The sequence below is a fragment of the Loxodonta africana genome, chromosome 1 (assembly GCF_030014295.1).
Source record: "Loxodonta africana isolate mLoxAfr1 chromosome 1, mLoxAfr1.hap2, whole genome shotgun sequence".
Lineage (NCBI taxonomy): Eukaryota > Metazoa > Chordata > Mammalia > Proboscidea > Elephantidae > Loxodonta > Loxodonta africana.
Genome location: NC_087342.1, coordinates 62,170,934 through 62,196,355, shown reverse-complemented (window position 1 = coordinate 62,196,355; position 25,422 = coordinate 62,170,934). Strand labels below are relative to the sequence as shown.

Here is a 25,422-nt window from a genome sequence, read left to right as displayed (position 1 = left end):
AGGAGATATGAGGAAGAGGTATGTGGATAGACCTCTCTGAATGGGCCAAAGAAGTAAAGGTATTTGTGCCTCATGTGCATCCTCACCCAAGGGTGACCTTGGCAGGGGAGGATTTTAACAATCAAGTGGATAGGATATGTTCTGTGGAAACCAGTCATCCCTTTTCCTCAGCCACTCCTTTCATTGCCCAATGGGTTCATGAACAAAGTGGCCATGGTGGCAGGGATGGAGGTTATGCATGGGCTCAGCATCATGGACTTCCACTCACCAAGGCTGACTTGGCTACAGCTACTGCTGAGTGCCTAATCTGCCAGTAGCAGAGATCAACACTGAGTCCCTGACATGGCACCATTCCTTGAGGTGATCATCCAGCAACCTGGTGACAGGTTGGTTACATTGGACCACTTCCATCATGGAAAAGGCAACGTTTTGTTTTTACTGGAATAGACACTTGCTTAGATACAGATTTGCCTTCCCTGCACGCCATGCTTCTGCCAAAACTACCATCTGTGGACTTACAGAATGCCTTATCCACCATCATGTTATCCCACACAGCATTGCTTCAGATCAGGAGACTTAAATCACTGTATATGAAGTGCAACAATGGGCCCATGCTCATGGAATTCACTGGACTGACCATGTTCCTCATCATCCTGAAGCAGCTGGCTTGATAGAATGATGAATGGCCTCCTAAAGACACAATTATGGTGCCACCTAGGTGACAATACCATGCAGGGTTGAGGCAATGTCCTCCAGGAGGCTGTGTATGGTCTAAACCAGCATCCAATATATGGTGCTGTTTCTCCCATAGCCAGGATTCATGGGTCCAGGAATCAAGTTGTGCAAATGGGAGTGGCACCACCTGCTATTATCCCTAATGATCCACTCACAAAATTTTTGCTTCCTGTCCCTGCATCCCTGTGCTCTGAGGGTCTAGAGGTCTTAGCTTCAAAGGGAGGAATGCTCCCACCAGGAGACACCACACTGATTCCATTGAACTGGAAGTTAAGAATGTCACCCAGCCACTTTGGGCTTCTCATGCCTTTCGATCAACAGACAAAGAAGAGAGTTACTGTATTGGCTGGTGTGTTTGATACTCACAAATCTTTAGCCATTAAAAAAAAACAAAACAAACCTTTAGCCATTAGAGAGATGCAAATCAAAGCTACAATGAGATGCGTCTCACCCTGGTAATAATGACACTGATTTAAAAAAAAAAAAAAATTACGGAGAGGTTGTGGTAAGATTGGAACTCTTACACACTGCTGGTGGGAGCGTAAAATGGTACAACCATTATGGAAAATGGTATGGTGTGGGCTTAAAAGCTAAAAATAGAAATACCACATGATCCAGCAATCCTACTTCTGCGTAGATATCCTAGAGAAATAAGAGTCATGACGTAAACAGATATATGCGCGGCCATGTTCATTGCAACATTATTCACAATAGCAAAAAGATGGAAACAACCTACGTGCCAATCAATGGTTGAATGGATAAACAAATTGTGGTACATACCCACAGTGGAATACCACGCAACGATAAAGAACAATGACGAATCTGCAAAACATCTCACAACATGGACAAATCTAGAGAACATTATGCTGAATAAAACAAGCCAACCCCAAAAAGACAAATATTGTATGAGACGACTATTATAAAAAGTCAAGAAAAGATTTATACAAAAAGAAACAGTTTTTGATGTTTACCAGGGATGGGAGGGGGAGGGAGGGAGAATCACTAATTAGATGGTAGATACATGTTAATTTTCTTGAAGGGAAAGGCAATACATAATATGGGAGAAGTCAGCACAACGTAACCAAGGAAAAGGAAGGCACTGAAAGGTACACAAGAATAAAGAGCAACTATGGTAAATACTATAACACATACAATCTTGTAACAACAGTAAAAAAAAAAAAAAACAGTAATAGCAAAGAATAATTTATGAGTGGATATATAAGTAGATATGTATGCTAAATAGGTGTGGGAAGTCATATGGAAAAACACCCATACACCCATGCGTATACATGGAGCACATATATATATGGAGAGAGGAAAACCTGGGGGCATAGTAGTTGAGAGCTAAGGCTGCTAACTAAAAGGTCAGCAGTTCAAATCCACCAGGTGCTCCTTGGGAACCTTATGGGGCAGTTCTACTCTGTCCTATAGGGTCACCGTGTGTTGGAATCGACTAGAAGGCAACGGGTTATGGAGAGAGAGAGAGAGAGAATTGACTCTCAAGAAAACGGCTCACAGAGTTGTAGAGGCTGGCAAATCCCAAGTCCGTGGGTCAGGCATCACACTGGAAGCTTCTCCTGACTCATGCAGCTGCAGGGGGTGACAAACTCAAGATCATTCAGGTGGCTAAGAAACTAATATGAGTACAACCAAAAACACACTAGCCCTGTTTACATCTCATATTTTATACGTGAATAAAACAAAAATATTTGATGCTGCCTGAATGCTTTCTTTGGTGAAGTGTGTGTTCATGTCTTTTGCCCAGTTTTTTAACTGGGTTGTTTGTCTTTTTCTTGTGGATGTGTTGAAGTTTTCTATAAATTTTAGAGATTATACCCTTGTCAGGTATGCTGTTGCCAAAAATTTTTCCCAGTCTCTAGGTTCTCTTTTTACTCTTTTGGAGAAGTCTTTTGATGAGCATAAGTGTTTAATTTTTAGAAGGCCCCAGTTACTGAATTTGTCTTTTGTTGTTTGTACATTTTTAGTTATGTTTGATAGCCTATTTATATCATAAATTAGGGCCCCTAGGTTTGTCTCTATGTCTTCTTCCATAAACTTTACAGTTTTAGGTTTTACATTTAGGTCTTTGGTCCATTTTTAGGTAGTTTTTGTGTCTGGTGTGAGGTATGGATCCTGTTTCATTTTTCAGCAAATTGATACCCAGTTTTGCCAACACCATTTGTTAAAGAAACTCTCTCTTCCCCATTTAATGGACTTTGGCCTGTTGTCAATGATCAGCTGCCCACGGATTGATGGATTTATTTTAGGTTCTCAGTTCTGTTCCATTGGTCTACATGTCTGTCATTATACCAGTAGCAGGCTGTTGTGATTGCTGTTATTGTATAGTAGGTTCTAAAATCGGGAAACTTGCAACCTTCTACTTTTTTCTTTTTCTTTGGTAAGGCTTTATTTATCCAGGACCTCTTTCCTTTCCATATAAAGTTGGAGATTAGTTTTTCCGTCTCTATAAAGAGTGTTGTTGAAATTTGGATTGGGATTGCATTATATCTATAGTTCCCTTTGGGTAGTATTGACATTTTCACAATGTTAAGTATTCCTATCCATGAGCATGGTATGTATTTCCATTGATGAAAGTCTCTTTTGATTTCTTGCAGTAGTATTTTATAGTGTTCTTTGTATAAGTCTTTTACATCCCTAGTTAGGTTTATTCTTAAGCATTTTATCTTTTAGGGGTCTGTTATAAATGCTTTCTTGATTTCCTTTTCAGTTTTCTTTGTTGGTGTAGAGGAATCTAACTCATTTTTTATGTGAATCTTTTACCTGCCACTTTGCTGAACCCTTCTATTAGTTCTAGTAACTTTCTTGTAGAATTCCTAGGATTTTCTTTGTATAGGATTACATCATCTGCAAATAGGGATAGTTTTACTCCTTCCTTACCAATTTGGATGCCCTTTTTTCCCTCTTTCTTGCCTTATTGCTCTAGCTAGGACTTCCAGTAAAATATTGAATAAGAGTGGTGATAAAGGACATCCTTGTCTGGTTCCCATTCTAAAGGGGAATGTTTTAAGTTTTTCTCCATGGAGAGCAGAATTCTCTCTTACTTGGAAGAAAAGCCTCAGCAGCCCAGTGGCTACAGTCTATTATTGAGGTTATGAGATTCTTTCCCCATAGCCCAAGCACCATTTCGCCAGCATCACAACAGGGGCCTCTTCTGATTCTGACTCAAAGGGCAATCACCCTGTCCAAGCCCCCTACACTCTGTTTTCCTTGGAACTTTCTTTACAAACACTCAACTACAGCCCAGCCCTGCTTATTTTAAATGAATGTCCAGACTCAGCTTTTCCTGGTACAGAGGCAGAAAAATAAGGAGACAAACAACTCACAGCCACTTTATGTCTTCCTGAGCAAGGAAGAAGAGGCAGAGGAGAAGGAACGAATAGGAGGAAAATGCCATTGGAAACACTGAATGGAGGAACCAGGGAAAAAAGAGAAGCACCAATCACTTGGCTATCAGCAAATCAGGAATACATAGTCAGTTAGGAAGGGATGAGCAATGACCTCTTTACTACCCATATGTTAGATTCATTATGGAACTTGATAGGTAAGTTTACATGATCTTCATAACTAAGTATATATTTCTCAAGTACATGCATTTGAGATCTCTTACTATCCAGGACATAGATTGATGGGTGTCACTAGAGCAACCTTCAAATTTAACATTTAGAGCCTTGTCCTCAAATATGTCAAAGATATTGAAATCAGTGTAAACTTGAAAGGAAGAATTGAACACATCAAATGAGCTTGTTTTTGTTAGCTGCCATTGAGTCGATTCCAACTCGTGGTGACCTTATGTAATACAGAACAAAACATTGCCCTGTTCTACATCATCTTCAATATCATCAGTATGTTCAACTCCATCATTGTGGCTATTGTGCCGATCCATCTCACCAAGGGTCTTCCTCTCCCTCACTGACCCTCTACTTTACCAAATATGATGTCCTCCTCTAGCAATTGATCCCTCTTAATGAAGTGTCTAAAGCAAACAAGTTGGAACATGTTATGTTGTTATCCATAAAATTCTCCTTGGCTAATTTTTGGAAGAAGATAGCCAGGCCTTTCCTCCTAATTTGCCTAGGTCTGGAAGTTCCACTGAAACCTGTCCACCATGGGTGACCATGTTGGTATTTGAAATATCGGTGTCATACTTTCTACATCACAGCAACACACAAGCCACCACAATATGACAAACTGATGGATGGGTGGAGGCATCAAATTATATGAATAATTAGGATGCATTCTCTTTACAGCAAAGCTCAAAGTGAGGTGAGGAGGTAAAAGCTGTGTTTTGCATCTCTCCTTCCCCTTCTATTACAAAACTTGAGAATTCCAAGACTCAGAAGTCACAGTCCTTCAATTAAGTTCTTTACCCAGTCCTAACCAAAAAAAAAAAAAAATCAAACCCATTGCCACTGAGTGGATTCCAACTCATAGCAACCCTATAAGACAGAGTAGAACTGCCCCATAGTGTTTCCAAGGAGCAGCTGGTGGATTTGAACTGTCAACCTTTTGGTTAGCAGCTGAGCTCTTAACCACTGCACCACCAGGTCCACGATATAGTGCATGGGATGCTTTAAGCCTGGAGTTTAATCAACACCACAAAGTAGGGCAAATAAATTCCAAAAGAGTGCAGGTTACTGGGTAGAGTTTTCTAGATAAACAGACCTCTGCTGCTTCCTCATTCCTCTATGTTCCCAACGTGTACATTCCTTACAAACCACAGGCATGTCCTAGTTCCTTGGAGCCAGTCTGACCACTTGGCTTTTCCTGCATGCTCTGTAGCACACCATTTAGCACTGACTCACATGACGTCATGGACTGCCCACCTTTTTTTTCTTCTTCTTTTACTTCTCTTCTTCCTATTGATTAATTATAAGTACCTAAAGTGCAGAGATCACAACTTATTCATTTTTCAGCCTCCATGGGGCTTGGCACAATTCTTAGCCAATAATGGGAAATCAATAAATACTTGATTTATTGGTCAAAGAAAGAGCAACAATTTGGGGGGTTGGTCAAGAGCAATCATTTGTAACAGGTCCTGTTGGTGCCAAGGAAAGGCCTGCAACAGGATGATTGTAAAAGAGCTTTTCTCTTACTCGGCACCATGCTTAAAGCAATAATTGATCATGTTCGTCTAGCACTTCATAGCTAACAAAGTGCCTGCTGAGCCTCAGAGGGCAGCCTCTTCTAGTGATGGAGCCTAAAGTCCATCTCATCTGCTGTTACCTATCTCACTCTCCAAGACCCTAGAGTAAGGCTTGGGATGACACCAGAGACCATGAACTCTAGCAAAATCTCAATGATTGGAGTAAAAGAATGCTGTTTATAAGACTTTATTTACTTTGGTGGGGAGGCAGTGGTGGTTCAGTAGTAGAATTCTCACCTCCCATGTGAGAGAGCTGGGCTCAATTCTAGGCCAATCCACCGAATGCACAGCCACTACCGCTCTGTCGGTGGAGGCTAGCGTGTTGCTATGATGCTGAACAGATTTCAGCAGAGCTTCCAGACTAAGACAGACTAGGAAGAAAGGTCTGGTGATCTACTTCCAAAAATCAACAAATGAAAGCCATATAGATCACCACAGTCCAATCCTGTTATGCATGGGGTCGTCATGAGTTGGGAGTCAACTCAAAGGCAGCTAACAAAAACAACAACCAGGAGTCATAAAAGAGAATCTCTATACAGGATCTAGACAAGGGAAAGGTTTTTGAAAACAGACATGACCAGTTTCCTCACATGCAAAATTCCTCCATGATTTAGGACAAGGGTAGAACCCTTTGTTCCTAGGAAGGTAGAGATACAGAATGTATCATGCGGTGTAACCCAGCACACACACTAGAAAGCTACTGGTTTTGCCTTTCTCTTTTTTGAACAATGTTGTTGCTGTTGTTAGCTGCCGTCAAGTCAGCCTGATTTCACAAGGACTTCACGCACAATGAGATCGGACTGTTGTGATCTGTAGGGTGTTCATTGGCTTGTTTTTCAGAAGCGGATTGCCAGGTCTTTCTTCCTAGAACATCTTAGTCTGGAAGCTCCACTGAAACCTGTTTAGAATCATGGCAACACCCAAGCCTCCACGGACAGATAGGTGGCTGCCCGTGAGGACCACTGGCCAGGGATTAAACCAGGGCTGCTGCGTGGGAGATGAGAATTCTACCATAACCAGATAGTTCCTTCATACAGCTTCTAAAGGAAGAATAAGTCATAAAAGGGTAACATGGGCCCCTTAGCTAGAGGAGTGTATGCAAAAGAGGAAAGAGGTTGTCCAAATTCCTTCCTCCAAAACTACAAACAAATCTCCAATTTGTTACACCAGTGAGTGCTTTCACAGGACAGGCTATCACCCAAGTTGAAGTTCAGAGAAACATTTTTTTAATTGGAACAGTAGAGTAGATTAGAAAATGTTAGAGTGCTTCACACTTAATAAATATACGAATTGCTTCATGCAAACTTTGTTTCCATTTTATATATAAAATTTACTGGGTCTTCCTAAAAAAGGCATTTCTTACTACAGGGGTAGGCAGCAAAGTTAGAAAAGTTCTGCCCTGGCAGAAGCAAGAGAGCTGGCGTAGCGGCACTGTTTACACTTTCTCATTTCCTGGAATTAGCACAATTAAGAAACAACATTGTGTGCTTCTCTGATACAGCTGCACTCTGCCTGCGAGCGATGAAGGAGCAGGGTGTAAGCCCTAGATAATGGCCTATGAATCATGGTTTCATCATTGCCACGTAGGCAGGCCTGGGGCAGGTTACTTAACCTCTCAGAGTCTTGATTTCTTCATCATAAAACAGAGATACTACCTATTTCGTTGTGAGGCGTTGGTGGTTCGGTGGTAGAATTCTTACCTTCCATGTGGAAGACCCAGGTTCTATTCCCAGCCAGTGTACCTCACGCACAGACACTACCCATCTGTCAGTGGAGGCTTGTGTGTTGTTGTGATGCTAAACAGGTTTCAGCAGAGCTTCCAGACTAAGACTAGGAAGAAAGGCCTGGTGATCTACTTCCAAAAATCAGCCAATGAACACCCTGTGACTCCCAAGGGAATATTGTTTGACCTGTAATTGATGATGGGAATGGCACGGGACTGGGCAGTATTTTGTTCTATTGTGTGTGGTGTGGCCTTGAGTCAAGGTTGTCTGGATGGCTGCTAACAGCAACAACAAGCTATTTCATTCAGGACTTCCTGAGGACTTGGAATTTGCATCTACCTAGCACAATGCTTGGGAGATAAAGACATTTAATAAATGTAACTTCCTGCCCTGTTCAAACTCCCCATCCACCCCTTTTCTTCTCTAGGGTTTATGAGATAGCCTCTGCATTTTTCCACGCTCCTTAGGAGGGGCTTTGGGAACAGCAGTAACATGACAACCATAAAAATGCTACACAACATTCCAACTGAGTCAACTCCAGAGCAGTTACTGAATCAAAACGAGGTAAACGCATAACATACTCAAGTTTTCTGAAACAATGTCTCAAAAATTACATGAATCAAGACCTCATGAAGGATTATTATTATTATTAGCTTGTATTACACAGAGTAGGGGCCTAAGAAAAATGTTCTGATGGATGAATGGTTTCAGCACCTTCCAGGTCTTTGAAAAGATCAGTTTCAGATTTTAAGCAATAAAAACTATTATGTTTCTCCTCCATCTGGCTGCACATTCCTTGTGATCAGGGAGTTTCCATAGTGCCCAGTAAAGACTCTCAATAAATATTAACTAAAGAAAGACAGACCAGGAACAAACTTCACTATTCTCCTTTTCTGGCTTAGCTATTGCACTCTGAAAGGTCAGAGGCCTTTTTCATCTTTCCAGTGGAAATCCCCCAGCAAGGAGTAGCCCCTTAATTATCCCCTAGTTTCAAGCCTCTCAGTCAGGTGCTAACCTTCTCTAACTATCAAAGGGCAACAGTCCCAAATTCCAATACCCTGAGGGAAACAAGTTGATCATAGGTGGCTCCCAGCTGTGTTAACCAACCTGGCAGAGTTTGTGTGGAGACATTTCTGGTCAGCAACCATACTGTTTCTTTATCTCTCGCTGCTCTCGCTCTTTCTCTTTTAGTTGGTGTCTCTCTCTCTGCATGTCTCTTTTCTCCTGAAACCTTTCCCACCCCTCTGGTCAGATTACTTCTAATTGTCCTTTGTGTTACCCCCCTATTCTGTTTACACCTTTCCTAGAGCATTTACCAGTCTGACTTGTGTAAGGATTACTTTAAAAGCTGCTCAACTTCCTGCATACCTCATGAGTATCTTGGGGTGCTTAGTATGTCTTGTTGGTTAGTACTCCTCACCTGATCCTCATCCACAACACAATGCCTGGCCCACAGTGAACATTCAGTACGTGTTGAGTTGGATTGAACAGAGGTCTCCCTACCCCTCAATCCAAATCCCAGCAACTTCTCACTTACCAGACTTTCAGTAAGCAGGGAAGGAACAGAAGGACCAGGTAAGAAAGCAAGAGAGAAGACTGAAAGGCTTTCTTCTGTATCATTCCTCTATATGAACATCCACCTATTTGCCTAAAGCTGCTCTACCTATTCACAGGCAAATACGATTTGGGAACTGGATGTACCTGAGAAGCAGCTCATTCAGGCTGCAGTTTTCAAAGGCTTCCTGGATCGTGCATGAGAACAACACCGCCACTTCCATTTACACTCGTATTATCATAATCTCAAGGCATTTCAGAAAGAAAGAACTAATCTTGATTAAATCGTATGTTCCGTTTTCCTCTCTGCCAAAGGAGACGGTGCCCTGCAAGGCCGTAATTGCCCACACTGCTGTCTCTGGACAGCCACCTTCTGCTGGTCACTTGCAGGCTGGACCTGCAGCTACTACTGTCACCAATTTAACACAGGACGCATCCAGGGGAGCAGTGCTGGGAGCCCTTTCACAGGGGCTAGAACAATGGGTCTGGCATATGTTCCCACGGCCACAACAATGACAAGGCTTCTTTCAATTCTCGTTGTCCCCGCCAACTCCCGGCGGCTTGGTGTATGCTCTTTGTGAGGCCTGGCAGGGTCACCAACGGACACAGGGCTCTGCATTGCCCCCTCATGTCCCCTCACTGCTAGAAGGCCTGCAGTATTTGCATACTGTGAATTCTTCTGCCAGTCTTTTTACAAAAGCAAAAGAGAGGCAATATTTTCCTTTCAGGGCTGACAGTGGCTTTGAAGCTTATAGTATGTTCCATTAGCAAAAGCAGCCAGAGGAGAGTAGAGAGAGGACCATTCTGTGGGCTGCATCTGAATTCTATCAGACCAAAGACCATACCAACCCAAACCCGTTGCCACTGAGCCAATTCCAACTTATAGAGATCCTATAGGACAGAATAGAACTGCCCCATAGGGTTTCCAAGGAGTACCTGGTGGATTCGAACTACCGACCTTTTGGTTTACAGCTGAGCGCTTAACCACTGCGCCACCAGGGCTCCTGTATCAGACCAGCACCCTACAATTCTCCTTAGAGACAGTTGGATCTATGAGTGTAATCTGGTTACAAACCCTGGTGTAGACCCCACCCTGATTTGAGCAGCTGGGATACTCTCTGGGAGTTATTACCTCTACTACAGTTGTCCTCATCCAGCATGACTGGGAAAATACACAATGCATCCCACACTCCCACTTGTGCACTCTCAAAAGCAAAGACATGGGAATACGTTTATTTATACATCAAGGCTTATGGCACCACCACGCACCCAGCTACCAAAACAGAAACTCAGAAGGCATTCTGTTTGCTTCATTTTTCCCTATATCCAGTGGGTTGTTGTTATTGTCGATTCTGACTCATGGCGACCCCATGTGTACAGAGCAGAATTCTTCCATAGGGTTTTCAAGGCTGTAACCTTTCGGAAGCCTATCTCCAGAGATGCCTCTGGGTGGGTTCAGGCTGCCATCCTTTCGGCTAGTAGTTGAGTGCTTAACCATCTGTTGGTCCAGGGATTCTTCCAGTGGGTTCATTTTATCCTAAAAGCTCTCTTACTCTTCCCCGCTTTTCCATACCTACCGTCACTGCACTACATCTGGCTGATTGTATTAAATTCCTTGCTTTTCTCCCTGCTTTTGAATCTACCTCTCTCCACAAAGCTGCCCAAGTAATTTTTCTAATGGCCAAGTCTGGTCCTATCACTCCCTTGCTCAAACTTCTTCAGTAACGTCCCATTCATCTTGGAGTTAAAAGCTGACTCCTTCAGGTATTACTAAGTTCTTTAGGATCTGGTCCTTCCCTACCTGTCCGAATAGAAACCCTGGTGGCACAGTGGTTAAGAGCTACGACTGCTATCCAAAAGGTAGGCAGTTTGAATTCACCAGGTACTCCTCGGAAACCCTACGGGGCAGTTCTACTCTGTCCGGTAGGGTTGCTATGAGTCAAAGTCGACTCGACAGCAGAGTGTTTTTTTTTTTTTTTTGGTTTTACCTGTCCCAAAACCTGAGACCAAACCAGTTGACTTAGAGTCGGTTTTGACTCATGGCAACCCTGTGTGTTACAGAGTAGAACTGCTTCCTAGGATTTTCTTGGCTGTAATCTTTTATAGAAGCAAATCACCAGGTCTTCCTTCCACAGTGCTGTTGGGCTAGTTCAAACTGTCACACTTTGGGTTATTTGTCAGGGGCCACCCAGAGGCCTCCACCTGTCCAACCACACTTACATTCTACCACTTACTTTCCATCTTCTCTTTAGACTCCAGTTAGGAAAACCTACTAGGCCCTTGTACACCAAATATTCAATTCACTTGCCTAATTTCACTGTGTTTGCCATGCCCCAAACCAGGACACATGTTAGTCATTCTTAACTATGCTCTGTGGGGCAGTGGTGGTTCAGTGATAAGATTTTGCCTTCCATGCAGGAGACCCGAGTTCAATCCTTGGCCAATGAGTCTCATGCACAGCCACCACCCATCTGTCGGTGGAGTCTTCCATGTTGTTATGATGCTGAACGGGTTTTAGTGGAGGAAGAAAGGTCTGGTGATCTACTTCTGAAAATTAACAAGGAAAACACTATGGATCACAACGTTCTGATCCACAACCCATCATGGAGGTGATGCAGGAACAGGCAGCATTTCTTTCCATTGTGCATGGAGTCACCACTAGTTGGGGACCAACTTGATGGCAGCTAACAACAACATATGCTCTGCTTCTTTAATCCCCAAGGCCAGCAGAAATTTGAGAAGGATTTCATTTCTCCACTCTACCACCCCAAGCCAAAAAGAACCTTAAGGGGTGTTCCACATGAGTATAAACAATGGCCAAGTGGCAGGCAGAGGAGCTGGGTCTTTGGTAACACTTCTCGAGCAACTGAGTCAAGCCTGCAGTAGCCCATTCTCCATCCAGAATTCCCAGTTTCATCAGCCAGCAAATCCTCCGTATTGTTTAAACCCATTTGAATTGGTTTTCTACGTCTTGCAAAACAAAACCTTATTGATGCAGCAGAAATTGAAATTATTCTCTTTGGGAGAGGCAGCTTTCCTTAGAATAAGTGATAAAATAGTATAAATCTACATAGACCAAATGGGTCAGTAAATGCAGCACTGTATACAGTCAGGAAAATTGAATTCTACCCAAAATATTGCCTCCAACTTCCAGGGGCTCTAGTTCCTCATGCTTTATATTTATTTCTATCTATTAATTAAATCTACTCCAACCAACTCCTTTTTTTAATTTATAACACAGTTGGTAGTAATAAAGCCTGGAAGGAGTCTGCGTTTCTCAATGGGCTGTTTAAGGTGGAAAACCAGATGGGAAAAAAAAAAAAAAAAGCCAGTTGCAATTGAGTCAGTTCCAGCTCATGGCAACGCCATGTGGGCCAGAGTAGAACTGCGCTTTATAGGGTTTTCAAGGCTGTGACTTTTCAGAAATAGATCATCAGTTCCTTGTTCTGAGGTGCCTCTGGATGGGTTCGAACCACCAATCTTTCAGGTGGTAGTCAAGCACTTAATCGTTTGCACCACCCAGCAGTCATTGAAGGTGGAAGGGGTGATGTAAATAAGGTGACGAACAGTGTAAGTCCATTTTGGACTTGGAGTGTGTGGTACCCACTGTGCAAACTCTGCCCAGATCAGGATGTTGCCAGCCTACAAGTGGGGAGCCAGAGCCCATGGAACGAAGGCTGGCCAGGAGGGCTGTAAATGAGTCACACTTTCTATTACAAAACACAAGGTAAGGAAATCAGGCAAGCCTCACTTTTCCAAGTCTCGAAATCCATGTCCTTTTATGGACGGCATTTTTCTTTGTCTGACACCATACACATTCAACACTCTCCATGCTCTAGCCTGATTCAGCCTAAGAGAAAAGAACAGAATGATGGATACAGGATTGAACTAAGAGTTCAAATTCGGTTCTTTAAAGGAAATTGTTATGTATACTTATCATGTAATGCTCCCAAATCACATATTTGTGAAACACGTAAAGTGTGAAACAGGTTAATTTTTAAAACTGACAAGTAAACTTCTCATTCCCTGTAAGTTCTAATATTACAGCAAGCTATCTCATTGTAACACAACTGCTTCGCTTCACTAAGGTGTGACATACCCTTTAGTTTATCTGTGTTAAGACACCTCTGATTATGGACCTATGACATAGGTTGCCATGATGCCATGTGATTTGGGCACCCCCCTGACAGACCTGATCAGGCAATACCAGAAGGACCAAATCACATAAAACCCCAGGCTTTCGCCCCTTCACCCAGAGCAAGTCAGAGGCAACTAGTCTTCATGTCGGTCTGTCTCTTGAGCTCTGCAAAGACCCGGTGCTGCCGGAAGTGCTTCCCGAGACAGCTTTGCCTCACCTTGCCAACCTTGATCCGTAGCACCAATGGGCCTCCGTTGAGGGGCATCACTGGTTAAGCTTGTGTCCTGAGACCTCTCATTAAAGGTAAAAGCCTGAAGTCTAAAGATTTGGACTCTAACCTTTGGAAAACATCGTAATTTTAACCCTGATTCTCCAGGTAAAATTGAATGTCTATGGTCTTACCTGTGCACCTTGCCATGATTACCTTACAGTAAACTAAATGAGTTTATACTTTATAAACTTGAGCATTTCTTTACTTATTTTAAAATTAAACCCCACAGGCAGGCATTTAATGTAAGATCTCCTAAGTTTCCTCAGCATGAATTACATCTTGGGAGTCAACACTATTAATCGTTCCTTCATACATGCATTCAGCTGTTGCCCCAAAATTTATTGAGCACTTACCATGGGTTGGAAACCCCAGTGGCAGAGTGGATAAAGTGCTACAGCTGCTAACCAAGCGGTTCAAATCTACCAGGCACTCCTTAGAAACTGTATGGGACGGTTCTACTCTGTCCTACAGGGTTCCTACGAGTTGGAATTGACTTGATGGCAACGGGTTTTTGTGTGTGTGTTTTTACCATGTGTTGGCAGCAGGTGTCATATATGTAGAAGAAACCTGAGACATCCTGTAGGCCAGAGGTCAGCAAACTATCTGTGGGCCAAATCCGGTCACTCTCCTGATTTTGTAAATAAAGCTTTATGGGATCCCATTCTCACATACTCTTTTCCATATTATCTATCGCTACTTTTATACTACAACGGCAGAGTTGAGCACCTCCCACAGAGACTATATGGCACACAAAGCCTAAAATATTTCTTATCTGGCCCTTTATAGAAAAAATTTGGCAACCTCTGATCTAGACTATTCCCCACGGCTAAGGGGTCTGGTAACAATAACATCTTCCCTTCTTTGAGGATCTGCGGTGAAATATACTTCAACAGCTTTTGTGTAATGGACTCGCAAATAGTAAATTACATTCCTAGAAAATAAGCAAGAGGAAGAAAAGAAGAAGCATGAATTCAAATGAATGTCTTTTGAGTTCTCAGAATTAACTGGTACCACAAATGAGATTCATGCCCCGTGAGCCATCGTTATGATCCTCCTTGAGACATGGGCGAAAACAATCCCAGCTGGTGTCAATGAAAAACCAAGTACAGACCATGTGATTCATTAACAAAGAAGAGAGGTTTGCTTCTTTGTTCCTTCTCTGTCCTTTTCTCTGGCACTGTTTACTTCTCAGAAGAATGGTCTGATTTTAAGAAATGATAGCCTCGCACTTGAAGAGAAAAATAAACACCAGCCCCTTTGTAAATATTAACGCAAAGGTTGAAATCTAGAAATTAGGACCTTGGTCTTACTTTTTTCTATATTAGGCTATGGTGACCCACAAGGAAACTTCTAGTCTGACTATACCCATTCCCATTGCATGCTAGAGGCTTTCAAAAGGCTCTTTTCAGGCTCTGGAGGGATTAACACCATAACCACTTACATTATTGTACAGTTAGAGTAAAAATAGCACAGGGTTTTCTACCCAACAGATGCCAGTTTGAGTTCATTTTGCCACTTGTCATGTGTACCTTATGTGTACCCTATCATGTGTATTTAACGTCTCTGAACAGTCATTTCCTCATCAGTATGCACAATGTTATTCCCTATTTTCTAGAGTTATTATGACTAATAGCTGAAAATTAGTCAGTAGTTTGAACACCTACTCAGAGGCACCTTGGAAGACAGGCCTGGCCATCTGCTTCTGAAAGCTTATAGTCTTGAAAACCTTATGGAGCAGTTCTACTCTGCACACAGGGGGTCATCAGCAACTCAACAACAACAGTGGTGTTATGGGGCCTGTGGATGGTACAGCGGAGCCCTGGTGGCACAGCGGTTAAGAGTTCAGGCTTCTAACCAAAAGGTCAGCAGTTTGAATTCACCAGCCGCTCCCTGGAAACCCTATGGGGCAATTCTATCTGCCCTATAGGGACTATGAGTCAGAATCACCTTGACGGCAACAGGTTTGGGTTTTTTGGGTTTTGGGTGGTGCAAACAGTAAGGCACTCAGAGGCTGACCAAAAGGTTGGTGGCTCGAGTCCAGCCAGAGTTGCTTCAGAAGAAAGACCCGGTGACAGACTTCTGAAAAAACCAGTCACTGAAAACCCTGTGGTGCACAGTTCCATTCTGATACACATGGGGTCTCCATGTGTCAGAATCCATTCAAAGGCAACTGGTAGAATTGTCACAGGATCCAATGCAGTCACATGCGAGAGCTGCCTCTAACAAAGCTGCAGGCACACAGTTGTTTTTTAACCAATATTGCTTTCTTTCCTCTTCCCTTTATCCTACCATACCTGAGAAAATGAAAAGCACGTCCTAGTCTGGACAAGAAAATCACAACCTCCTAATATTCTGAGTCCTATGTTAAAAGGAAAACAAGTTAGAAGTTGAGAGATACAAAGAGATTTAACTGCGTTCTGGGACTTTCTCTTCCAGTACCCCAACTCCCAACCCCTAGATTAAAGATGATAATAGGTTTCTCTTTGTAAATGAACAGATTGCTGCAGGCATCAATCAGTAGTAACCACTAATGGAAACTTGGCCACTAGTACCCTCACAGAGTCTCACACATTTGGATCTAACTGGCAGACTGCTTCAGAATGGCCAAAAACTAGTGTCTTACACATCACAGATCAAAGCAGAGGCAAGGTTGCTAGTGGCCACAGCGCTCTGATGGGCAGAAAGAGGCAGGCAGGCCTGTGGGTTTTGTTCAGGAACAGGTAAATGCTGGCTAGCTTATTCAGAGAAAACCTCTAGAAGATCCTGATATAGCTAGTTTGTATCCCAAACGTGTAGGAACAAGAAAAAGCATTCAAGGTAGCTGGCAACTTGGGTGGTCAGAAGGAAAGACCAATTTATTTTCATCCTGCCTCCAGATAAATTGTAAATTAATTAATATTCTCCTCTGGGCTATGATAAAAAAAAATGTAATGAATGATTTAGGCTTTTTGGTAAGAAATATACACCAGCCCTAAACTCAGAAATGCCAGCTGTAACTAAAAACACTTTAAGTCCATTATATGTAGGAGAAAAAAAAATTCACATTTTAATAAAAACCAACAAAAAGGATGTTTATTTCTAATTTCAATATTACACATAAATATCTATCCACTAGAATTTAAATGGTAAGTATTTCCATTATATACCGTTAATCTAAACAGTATCCTAAACAAAACAAACAAAAAATTACCAAGCCAATTGCCTTCAAGTTGACTTCTACTCTTGGCAACTCCATGTGTGTCAGAGTAGAACTGTGCGTTGTAGGGTTTTCGGTGGCTGATTTTTCAGAAGTAGATTGCCAGGCCTTTATTTCGAGGCAACTCTGGGTGAGCTTGAGCCACCAACCTTTTGGTTAGCAGGTGAGCAAGTTAATTGTTTATGCTGCCCAGGGACTTCTTAAAAAGTGTCATGGTCCCCTAAAAATTATGGACCATCTTCCCAGAAATATACATATGCAAACACAACTTTGCATATAATTTCAGTATTGCAAGACTTCCTGAGAACCTCATATGGACCTCCTAGGGTTCTATACACCCTAAGGTAAAAAATTCTGTATTAAAGCAATTAAACAGAAGAACACAGCCATTTACTAAAAGATGGTTCACCTACATAGTTTGGTCATTACTTCTACAGGCAGTCCACGACTTACAATAAGGTTCTGTTCCCACAACTCCGGGATCAGTCAGTTCTGAGGTAAATAGAACATCTCTTTTTTTTTTTTTTTTAGTTTTCATTATTATTGCATTTTATTATCAGTTTCTTTATAAATTTGATCTCTATTTGTCTCTGGGGGTTGGAAACATTACATATAAACTTACAAATATATTCTAATACATAAAAAAATACACAACTCTGGGAGGTGGGGCCAAGATGGCTGACTAGGTAGACGCTACCTCGGATCCCTCTTGCAACAAGGACTTGGAAAAACGAGTGAAACGATCACCTACATGACAATCTACGAACCCTGAACAACAAACACAGATTTAAAGAGTTGACCTGAGTGACAGAGACGGAGAACGAACAACTATGGGGAAGCAGCGACTGTTTTCGGAGCCTGGAGCCAGCGTCCCAGTCAGGTAACCTTAGCGCTGGGCTTAGGACTGGGCGCAGGGGTGTTGAACACGACATCTGTGACGGTGCAAACACAGGGCGCAGCCCTAGCCCCCTGAACTGACCCAGGAGGGGGCCCAGCAGGTCCGCGCGGGCGGCACGGCCACGCGGCTGGTGGGAGGAGAAGTCCCCGGGAGGCAGTGACTGGTTTTGGAGCCAGGAGTGCAACGTCCCAGCCAGGGAACCTTGGCGCTGCGCTTTGGACTGGGCACAGGGGAGCTGAACGCAGCATCTGGTCACGGCGCAAACACGGGGCGCAGCCCTACTCCCCTGAACTAACCCGGGGGGGGCCAGCCGGTCTGTGGAGGCGGCGCGGCAACGCGGCTGGCAGGACAAGAAGTCCCCGGAAGGCAGTGACTGCTTTTGGAGCTGGGAGTACAGCGTCCCAGCGGGGGAACCTTGACGCTGGGCTTTGGACTGGCAGCGGAGGATCTGACCGTGGCTTCAGCGGGCCAGACCCTCGGGGACAATCTCCACACAGCCAGCACACATAGGCAGCACGCCCCTTGGGAATCTCAGATAAAATAGTCATCCCAAGCAAGATAAACAACTTTGGCTATATTCCGGGGTGCTACTCTCTGCTGTTTTTCTGAACCCTCCCCTCCCCTTCCCAGGCAGCTTCATTAACACTGGAATTTCCTGAGCCAGAGGGAGAACAGCTCCGACTCCGCGGCTTTGCTTTTCCCTTTTTTTTTTTTTGGTCTTTTCTTTACTCATTCTTCCGGCCTGAGAGAAGCAACCACAAAAAACCTAGGGACCAAAAATCCTTCCCTAATTGGACTAAAAACACAGAACCAGCTCCAGCCAAGCACATAGGATCCAAATCTCCGGCTTTCATCCTTACAGGGAACAAGGTGGCTGTTACAATGCAAAGGCAGTTCTGATAGGGATCTGAATGCATTTTTTTTAGTGGATTTACTGGAAAAACAAGGTCCCCAGGTCTGATATCTCTGCTTATTCAACAGAGCCCTAACTGACCCACAACAGGGAACTGAGGGCTAAAGCTCCCCCCAGACCACCTAGTCTCTTGCCTTAGGGGTCTAACCAGGGTGACACATACCAATCAGTAGAGGTACTTGCATTGGGGGCCTAAGGTACAGCGGCAGAGCCCTCCCACCAAGGTGCTATAGGAATAGAGACACACCTACCTCACTGACACTTGGGGGAACCCTGTCAGCATCCTGCCCCCCCCCGGGAGTGTGAACCCCAGCTGCTAATTGAATCTGGTGCACACAACTATCACCACTACTTCTCGAGGTGGATAGGTGTTAGGGTGCAGCACACACTTGACCCAAAATCAGATTCTACTCAAGAATAGTGAATAGACTGAGGCATATATATCTGGAAACAGCCCAGACCAGCTGGTAATAGGTCATAAGTAAGTCAAGGGCTACAACAAACAAGACAGCACAATCTAGTAGACCATCCACGTATATTGAAAGAAAACAAAACAAGATAAGACTCAGTGAGCAAATATAAAATAAAGCATTACTATTTTTTTTTTTTTTTTTTTATATCTTAGTGATGGCTCGGAGACAGCAGTCAATATCAAACCACTTAAAGAAGCAGACCATGACAGCTTCTACAACCCCCCAAACAAAAGAATCAAAATCTTTCCCAAATGAAGATACAATCCTGGAATTATCAGATACAGAATATAAAAAACTAATTTACAGAATGCTTCAAGACATCAGGGATGACCTCAGAAATGAAATAAGGCAAACTGCAGAAAAAACCAAGGAACACACTGATAAAACTGTTGAAGAACTCAAAAAGATTATTCAAGAACATAGTGGAAAAATTAATAAGTTGCAAGAATCCATAGAGAGACAGCATGCAGAAATCCAAAAGATTAACAATAAAATTACAGAATTAGACAATGCAATAGGAAGTCAGAGGAGCAGACTCAAGCAATTAGAATGCAGAGTGGGAAATCTGGAGGACCAGGGAATTAACACCAACATAGCTGAAAAAAAATCAGATAAAAGAATTAAAAAAAATGAAGAAACCCTAAGAATCATGTGGGACTCTATCAAGAAGGATAACTTGCATGTGATTGGAGTCCCAGAACAGGGAGGGAGGACAGAAAACACAGAGAGAATAGTTGAAGATCTGCTGACAGAAAACTTCCCTGACATCATGAAAGACGAAAGGATATCTATCCAAGATGCTCATCGAACCCCATTTAAGATTGATCCAAAAAGAAAAACACCAAGACATATTATCATCAAACTTGCCAAAACCAAAGATAAAGAGAAAATTTTAGAAGCAGCCAGGGATAAAAGAAAGGTCTCCTTCAAGGGAGAATCAATAAGAATAAGTTCAGACTACTCAGCAGAAACCATGCAGGCAAGAAGGCAATGGGATGATATACACAGAGCATTGAAGGAGAAAAACTGCCAGCCAAGGATCATATACCCAGCAAAACTCTCTCTGAAATATGAAGGCGAAATTAAGATATTTACAGATAAACACAAGCTTAGAGAATTTGCAAAAACCAATCCAAAGCTACAAGAAATACTAAAGGAAATTGTTTGGTCAGAAAACCAATAATACCAGATACCAGCACAACACAAGGTCACCGAACAGAACATCCTGATATCAACTCAAATAGGGAAATCACAAAAACAAATTAAGATTAATTCAAAAAAAAATGCTCAAAACAGGGAATCATTGAAGTCAACATGTAAAAGATCACAATAACCAAAGAGAGGGACTAAATACAGGTGGCATAGAACTGCCATATGGAGAGGGATACAAGCCGATATAGGATAATACAAGTTAGGTTTTTACTTAGAAAAATAGGGGTAAATATTAAGGTAACCACAAAGAGGTATAACAACTCCATAACTCAAAATAAAAGCCAAGAAAAACGTAACGACTCAACAAACGTAAAGTCAAATACTATGAAAATGAGGATCTCACAATTTACAAACAAAAACATCTCAGCACAAAAAAGTAAGTGGAAAAATGAAATTGTCAATAACACACATAAAAAGGCATCAAAATGACAACACTAAACACTTACTTATCTATAATTACACTGAATGTAAATGGACTAAATGCACCAATAAAGAGACAGAGAGTCTCAGACTGGATAAAGAAACATGATCCGTCTATATGCTGCCTACAAGAGACACACCTTAGACTTAGAGACACAAACAAACTAAAACTCAAAAGATGGAAAAAAATATATCAAGCAAACAATAAGCAAAAAAGAAGAGGAGTAGCAATATTAATTTCTGACAAAACAGACTTTAAACTTAAATCCACCACAAAGGATAAAGAAGGACACTACATAATGTTAAGAGGGACAATTGATCAGGAAGATATAACCATATTAAATATTTATGCACCCAATGACAGGGCTGCAAGATACATAAATCAAATTTTAACAGAATTGAAAAGTGAGATAGACACCTCCACATTTATAGTAGGAGACTTCAACACGCCACTTCGGAGAAGGACAGGATATCCAGTAAGAAGCTCAATAGAGACACAGAAGACCTAATTACAACAATCAACCAACTTGACCTCATTGACTTATACAGAACTCTCCACCCAACTGCTGCAAAGTATACTTATTTTTCTAGCGCACATTGAACATTCTCTAGAATTGATCACATATTAGGTCATAAAACAAACCTTTGTAGAATCCAAAACATCGAAATATTACAAAGCATCTTCTCAGACCACAAGGCAATAAAAGCAGAAATCAATAACAGAAAAACTAGGGAAAAGAAATCAAATACTTGGAAAATGAACAATATCCTCCTGAAAAAAGACTGGGTTATAGAAGACATCAAGGAGGGAATAAGGAAATTCATAGAATGCAACGAGAATGAAAATACTTCCTATCAAAACCTCTGGGACACAGCAAAAGCAGTGCTCAGAGGCCAATTTATATCGATAAATGCACACATACAAAAAGAAGAAAGAGCCAAAATCAGAGAACTGCCCCTACAACTTGAACAAATAGAAACTGAGCAACAAAAGAACCCATCAGGCACCAGAAGAAAACAAATAATAAAAATTAGAGCTGAACTAAATGAATTAGAGAACAGAAAAACAATTGAAAGAATTAACAAAGCCAAAAGCTGGTTCTTTGAAAAAATTAACAAAATCGATAAACCATTGGCTAGACTGACTAAAGAAAAACAGGAAAGGAAACAAATAACCCGAATAAGAAACGAGAAGGGCCACATCACAACAGACCCAACTGAAATTAAAAGAATCATATCAGATTATTACGAAAAATTGTACTCTAACAAATTTGAAAACCTAGAAGAAATGGATGAATTCCTGGAAAAACACTACCTACCTAAACTAACACAATCAGAAGTAGAACAACTAAATAGACCCATAACAAAAAAAGAGATTGAAATGGTAATCAAAGAACTCCCAACAAAAAAAAAGCCCTGGCCCGGATGGCTATACTGCAGAGTTCTATCAAACTTTCAGAGAAGAGTTAACACCACTACTACTAAAGGCATTTCAAAGCATAGAAAATGACGGAATACTACCCAACTCATTCTATGAAGCCACCATCTCCCTGATACCAAAACCAGGTAAAGACACCACAAAAAAAGAAAATTACACACCTATATCCCTCATGAACATAGATGCAAAAATCCTCAACAAAATTCTAGCCAATAGAATTCAACAACATATTAAAAAAATAATTCACCACGACCAAGTGGGATTTATACCAGGTATGCAAGGCTGGTTTAATAACAGAAAAACCATTAATGTAATCCACCATATAAATAAAACAAAAGACAAAAACCACATGATCTTATCAATTGATGCAGAAAAGGCATTTGACAAAGTCCAACACCCATTTATGATAAAAGGCTGGTTTAATAACAGAAAAACCATTAATGTAATCCACCATATAAATAAAAGAAAAGACAAAAACCACATGATCTTATCAATTGATGCAGAAAAGGCATTTGACAAAATCCAACACCCATTTATGATAAAAACTCTCACCAAAATAGGAACTGAAGGAAAATTCCTCGACATAATAAAGGGCATCTATGCAAAGCCAACAGCCAACATCACTCTAAATGGAGAGAGTCTGAAAGCATTTCCCTTGAGAACGGAAACCAGACAAGGATGCCCTTTATCACCGCTCTTATTCAACATTGTGCTAGAGGTCCTAGCCAGAGCAATTAGGCTAGACAAAGAAATAAAGGGCATCCGGATTGGCAAAGAGGAAGTAAAATTATCTCTATTTGCAGATGACATGATCTTATATGCAGAAAACCCCAAGGAATCCTCCAGAAAACTACTGAAACTAATAGAAGAGTTTGGCAGAGTCTCAGGTTATAAAACAAACATACAAAAATCACTTGGATTCCTCTACATCAACAAAAAGAACATCGAAGAGGAAATCACCAAATCAATACCATTCACAGTAGCCCCCATGAAGATAAAATACTTAGGAATAAATCTTACCAAGGATGTAAAAGACCTATACAAAGAAAACTACAAAGCTCTACTACAAGAAATTCAAAAGGACCTACATAAGTGGAAAAACATACCTTGCTCATGGATAGGAAGACTTAACATAGTAAAAAATGTCTATTCTACCAAAAGCCATCTATACATATAACGCACTTCCAATCCAAATTCCAATGTCATTTTTTAAGGGGATAGAGAAACAAATCACCAACTTCATATGGAAGGGAAAGAAGGCTCGGATAAGCAAAGCATTACAGAAAAAGAAGAAGAAAGTGGGAGGCCTCACTCTACCTGATTTCAGAACCTATTATACAGCCACAGTAGTCAAAACAGCCTGGTACTGGTACAACAACAGACACATAGACCAGTGGAACAGAATTGAGAACCCAGACATAGATCCATCCATGTATGAGCAGCTGATATTTGACAATGGCCCAGTGTCAGTTAATTGGGGAAAAGGTAGTCTTTTTAACAAATGGTGCTAGCATAACTGGATATCCATTTGCAAAAAAATGAAACAGGACCCATACCTCACACAATGCACAAAAACTAACTCCAAGTGGATCAAAGACCTAAACATAAAGACTAAAACGATAAAGATCATGGAAGAAAAAATAGGGACAACATTAGGAGCCCTAATACAAGGCATAAACAGAATACAAAACATCACCAAAAATGACGAAGAGAAACCAGATAACTGGGAGCTCCTAAAAATCAAACACCTATGCTCATCTAAAGACTTCACCAAGAGAGTAAAAAGACCACCTACAGACTGGGAAAGAATATTCAGCTATGACATCTCAGACCAGCGCCTGATCTCTAAAATCTATATTTTTCTGTCAAAACTCAACCACAAAAAGACAAACAACCCAATCAAGAAGTGGGCAAAGGATATAAACACACACTTCACTAAAGAAGATATCCAGGCAGCTAACAGATACATGAGAAAATGCTCTCGATCATTAACCATTAGAGAAATGCAAATTAAAACTACGATGAGATTCCATCTCACTCCAACAAGGCTGGCATTAACCCAAAAAACACAAAATAATAAATGTTGGAGAGGCTGCGGAGAGATTGAAACTCTTATACACTGCTGGTGGGAATGTAAAATGGTACAACCACTTTGGAAATCTATCTGGTGTTATCTTAAACAGTTATAAATAGAACTACCATACAACCCAAAAATCCCACTCCTCGGAATATACCCTAGAGAAATAAGAGCCTTCACACAAACAGATATATGCACACCCATGTTTATTGCAGCTCTGTTTACAATAGCAAAAAGCTGGAAGCAACCAAGGTGTCCATCAACGGATGAATGGGTAAATAAATTGTGGTATATTCACACAATGGAATACTACGCATCGATAAAGAACAGTGACGAATCTGTGAAACATTTCATAACATGGAGGAACCTGGAAGGCATTATGCTGAGCGAAATGAGTCAGAGGCAAAAGGACAAATATTGTATAAGACCACTATTATAAGATCTTGAGAAATAGTATAAACTGAGAAGAACACATACTTTTATGGTTCCGGGGGGTGGGGAGGGAGGGTGGGAGAAGGTTTTTTACTGATTAATTAGTAGCTAAGAACTGCTTTAGGTGAAAAAAAAAACTTTTTTTTTTTTTTAAAGGGAAGGACAATACTCAATACATGGAAGGTCAGCTCAACTGGACTGGACCAAAAGCAAAGAAGTTTTCGGGATAAACTGAATGCTTCAAAGGTCAGCGGAGCAATGGCGGGGGTTTGGGGACCATGGTTTAAGGGGACTTCTAAGTCAATTGGCAAAATAATTCTATTATGAAAACATTCTGCATCCCACTTTGAAATGTGGCATCTGGGGTCCTAAATGCTAACAAGCAGCCAACTAAGATGCATGAATTGGTCTCAACCCACCTGGAGCAAAGGAGAATGAAGAACACCAAGGTCACATGATAACTAAGAGCCCAAGAGACAGAAAGGGCCACATGAACCAGAGAGCTACATCATCTTGAGACCAGAAGAACTAGTTGGTGTCCGGCCACAATCGATGACTGCCCTGACAGGGAGCGCAACAGAGAACCCCTGAGGGAGCAGGAGATCAGTGGGATGCAGACCCCGAATTCTCATAAAAAGACCATACTTAATGGTCTGACTGAGACTAGAGGAATCCCGGCGGTCATGGTCCCCAAACCTTCTGTTGGCCCAGGACAGGAACCATTCCCGAAGACAGCTCATCAGACATGAAAGGGACTGGACAGTGGGTAGGAGAGAG

At 41.7% G+C, this 25,422-nt stretch overlaps 1 long non-coding RNA gene across 2 annotated transcripts in view; it reads right to left on the bottom strand.

Moving 5' to 3' along the window:
* The window catches only part of LOC135230692 (uncharacterized), a 141,284-nt gene extending 128,942 nt beyond the window's left edge, over window positions 1-12,342 (bottom strand). For both annotated transcript variants that reach the window (XR_010321297.1, XR_010321298.1), the window contains exons 1-2: window positions 9,325-12,342; window positions 2,252-2,325 (exon numbers count right to left, since the gene is read on the bottom strand). This is a non-coding gene — a long non-coding RNA (uncharacterized LOC135230692). The remainder of the gene's footprint in view (window positions 1-2,251; window positions 2,326-9,324) is intronic.
* Window positions 12,343-25,422: the final 13,080 nt, after the last annotated feature.